General features: G+C 34.1%; 1 protein-coding gene across 2 annotated transcripts in view; it reads right to left on the minus strand.

The window, feature by feature from the left end:
- Positions 1-1,245: 1,245 nt before the first annotated feature.
- The window catches only part of PRDM6 (PR/SET domain 6), a 79,470-nt gene continuing 76,512 nt past the window's right edge, over positions 1,246-4,203 (minus strand). For both annotated transcript variants that reach the window (XM_063423301.1, XM_063423302.1), the window contains exon 8: positions 1,246-4,203. This exon is cut by the window's right edge and continues 1,230 nt beyond it. The gene's annotated coding sequence lies outside the window, so the exon portion shown is untranslated.

Genomic DNA, 4,203 nt, shown 5'->3' on the forward strand with positions numbered 1-4,203 from the left:
ATTATGTTCATGTCTTGCCCCCTTGTTTGGGAACAAGTATCCACTTTATTTGGAGAAAAGAACAGCAAAACCCAAACACTAAAACTGATGTTATCTAGCTTTCCTGGTCTTTTGCATTTTAATATCAGATTGATTCTTTCCCAGATCTCAGTGATCACATTCAGAGACAAATTAAGCAAGCAGCACACTGCTGGTCCTCAGTGCCGCCAAAAAAGTTCAGTAAACGAGTTAAAAGAAAAATATTAGCAGACCCGAGTCTCATCCCTTCTAAATCATGCACCCAAAGAGTTTCAAGGTGGTGGACCCCAGGACTCTTCTATATCATAGGCTGGGCCATCAGCCAAAGGACTCTTCCACCAGCCATCCCCTTTAGACATTTGTGTCTCATTAGCTCATGACAGATATGTGGGTTTGGTGACATAATCTCATATAGCATGACTCAATACAATTCTTGTTAGAAAGAACTTTCCTCAGATGTATAGAAACTTGCCTTGAATGATTGACTATCCCTGCTACTTGCAAATCAGCAGGCAGTCTGCTGGCCGTTTTACCTGAGTATTTTCTCAAATACAGTAGTTTTGCACAATTACTCTACCGTGGTGGTTCTTGTGCTTATGTAAAAGGTCATGTAACATGAAAAATGACAGATACTGACATATTTTTCGCAAATCCAAGTCATATTTTTTCAAGTGGAACAAGGTGTAACCCAGTAAACTAATCACTGCTCTTTGACACACACAATGGCAGTGAAATAATGCTGAAAAAGGCACTGAGGGTCCTTTGCAATGGAGCATGGTTACTGCTTTCAGCTATGGCTTTAGAGTGACTTCTAAAGAATGAGTTCAGAGTCCACATCAACTGGAAGTTTGAAATTCTGTCGTAGTCCACTAGATGGTGGTCCTTTTAATTAGGATTCGGGTAACCGAAAATGACTCAAGCCATCAACCACAAAAAAACCAAGCACTGGAGTGGGCAGAAAAGAAAAGCCTGGTAGCAAGCATAATCTGTGATTTACATCACAAATGGCTGCAAACGCCTTTTGGAAGCTGATAATGACAACTACAACAAGGCATGCTGATTATTTGAAGATACCTTCAATGCACAATCATTCAAGCATATTTGATTTTCTGCAGAATACAGACAAAATTCCATAAGCAATATTAACATAAGATAAAGGCTTAAGGTATAGTAATAGAAATGTTTTATTAATCAAATATATTTACATTTCTTCATCTTCTTTTTAAATGTTTGCCTGTTATTTTCATTTAAACACAATGTAATCTTTACATTTGATATCACAAGAATACAGCTACATGCATGACTTAATTTGTCCTTTACAGTAAAAAAGAGGCAATTTTATGAAGTTTAAAAAATGCAAGCAAACCATTGATCTTTCTAATTACAGTGTCATTATTATTTTTTATTACAACACTGGACCCTTTCAGTATAGTCTACATCTATCGGGTGGATTTATGGACTTTTTCAGATTGACTTGAAGGTGTTGAAACTTTCAAAATCTAGGAAGAAAAAAAAAATTCGTGCAGTCCCAGAATATTATATTTTCTGGAATCTTATCCACAGAAAGGACTTGCATGGAACAGAATAGCATTCTAATTGTAATTTCTAAAAATCAGAGCAACTTAACTACTTTTAAAAGCAATGAAGACTTAAGTTTGGACATTCTCTTAGTTATTTGTTTGAAATCACACCATTTTTTTCAGCTATAAGACAGCATCACATAACACAATGGCACCATACAAAAAATAAATATGAATTCAAAGCAGAGATGATGGTACTAAAAGTAAAAGGTATACAGATAATTTCTTGTAAGTTTCTAGTATGTAATGCATTGTAATTATTGTAGTATTCTCAATTCAGGTTTCTTTCATGGGAGGAAAATCAAATTATATTTAAAACTATCATCTTTAGGGACTATATGTAGGTTTACAAAGGACCTAAAGTCTTTCTGAAAGGTATAACTCTATGAACATATAAAATTTAATTCCACACTGAAAAAGAATCAGAACTAGGCACAATTTTTAAATATGATTTCCAACATGTTCAGGGTTGGACAAAAAGAAGTCAAAACCCAAAAGCTTGTAATTTTTTACCAAACTACAAAACAGAGATGCCAAGTGCTTCAGAAATTCTGAAATGGCAGGCACATAATCACTACATGTAAAGATAATTGTATTACACCTACTGCTTCAGATTACTGTGTGCAAACACATATTGTATGCATAATAGACCTAAATGTACAGTTGTTCTGCTGATACATGAACTGAAACTCATTCAGCATTTGGGAAGTCCAGACAGGAACTGAATTCTGCTTAGTCCAAACCTAGAATGTATTTTAGCTTGTTCACAAGCTAATGTTGGTTTTACATTTGCCATACTGTAACAGAATGCCAAACGAGGTACTCAAGAAAACACCATTATGAAATCATAGGTTTCCACTGTATTGCTTTTGTATGCTGCCAAATCTGTTGTGAAAATGCAGTGTACAAAATAATACAATAATTGAAATTGTGTTTAGGCATATGGAACAACATAGTGATTCACACTAGAGAGAATTATTTGGAAGGAAAATAAAATAAGTTCTGCAGACAAACTATTCTAGTGCATTTTTAAAAAAATCCAGTACAATCTTGAAACAATTGACCTTTACTTCACACCCATTCAGCAGAATATTTAGACATGTTTAAATGAAAACATACAAGTAAGCCTACCTGTAGTCAGCAGGGAACTTGCAGTATCTGTAAGCACATACTTAGGTACTATTTGCACTACGTGATTCAATTACAGTGGAGTGTTCCTCACTGCCACGAACCTCATCCTGACCATGAGAGCATGTTTAGATAATGCAACAGCACAACTCACTGATCTAACTTAGCTCATATTTGCTTTTCAGAGCATGACATTTTCCCACTCACTCCATTTATAAAATTTCTGATCTCTTGTTCTTTTTTGAACTGTTTGCTTGCAGAAATGATCAGTAGATACTGTTCAAATAATTAACTAAAAGTTGGTGCCCCACCACAATGTTACTTTACATTAAGTCACTTAAATAAGGGAAAATGTGAACTTCCAGACATGAGTGTCTGAAAGGTTTAGGATTATATTTTGGTTTCTTCTGTTTCATTAACCTTACTAGGAACAAAACAATGTTCAAATAGTCACCTTTAAGTTACAAGTCTTCCTACCCAGCTTCCCATGCTTCCATGAACCTCAAAACAAACAAATACATTTATAAAGTAGCTAAGAGTTTCTCAAAGTTTTGAGGATAGAGTCAGGCAGGTGGCAGAATTACTCGCTCCACATACCTCTGCACTCAGAAACAGAGCTGAAAATTCATAGGGATGAAGCTTCTTTATGAGATAATCTGTTATTTGTTAGAACAATGATAAAAAATCTTTTTTTCCCCCACAAATGTTTTTTACTTTTTTAATGGTCAAACACAAATACTCCTGAAGTAATTCCCTGCAAAGCTTTGTGCAGTGTAGTTTTTAGAATATAATAAATGAACATCATGCAGTATGGATGTCTTAGCTTTTAAACTCCTTTTAAATGCATTTGAATTTTACTGTAAGCTCCTTTTCTGCTTGAGCTCTTTGCAGAATTCATAAATTCTCTGAACCTGGTGTTAAATTTGTAGCTGATTCTGTCTAGCCCTTTACAGAACTGGATACTTTATTCTCTACATATTTAAAATCATCCCCATAAATGTGTTTAAAATATTCAATATAATCAACTGAGCCCTTATGAGCCACTCAGCACTTCAGTTTTGGTACAAAACTGAATTATTCTGTTTTAATCCCCATATTCTCCACAATTTTATTTTGTAGTTTTACCTTATAATAAAGCATGACCTCAGACTGTTAAGGTTTTGCTTCTTGGTAGTTGTAATTCTGTTTCTTTTATTTTAATTTATTTTCTCTTTTTTTCAGTTTTTTCCTTTTTTTTTTTTTTTTAACATTTTTATCAGTCTACAGTTCTAACATTGAGACAATCAATATATAAACAAAAGCCACCAGTCTCTAAAAGTGAAAAGATAATTTGCTTAGACAAAATTGTGACATCTGACATACATCATGGATAAAAGCATGAGAAAAAAACCAATATGGAAATTGTTAAATCAAACCAATGTAATGACATCTGAGCTTTTTACATTTACGTTGGGAATATTTTGGCTTTCCTTCATTC

This window comes from Prinia subflava, chromosome Z, assembly GCF_021018805.1.
Source record: "Prinia subflava isolate CZ2003 ecotype Zambia chromosome Z, Cam_Psub_1.2, whole genome shotgun sequence".
In the NCBI taxonomy this organism is placed as follows: Eukaryota; Metazoa; Chordata; class Aves; order Passeriformes; family Cisticolidae; genus Prinia; species Prinia subflava.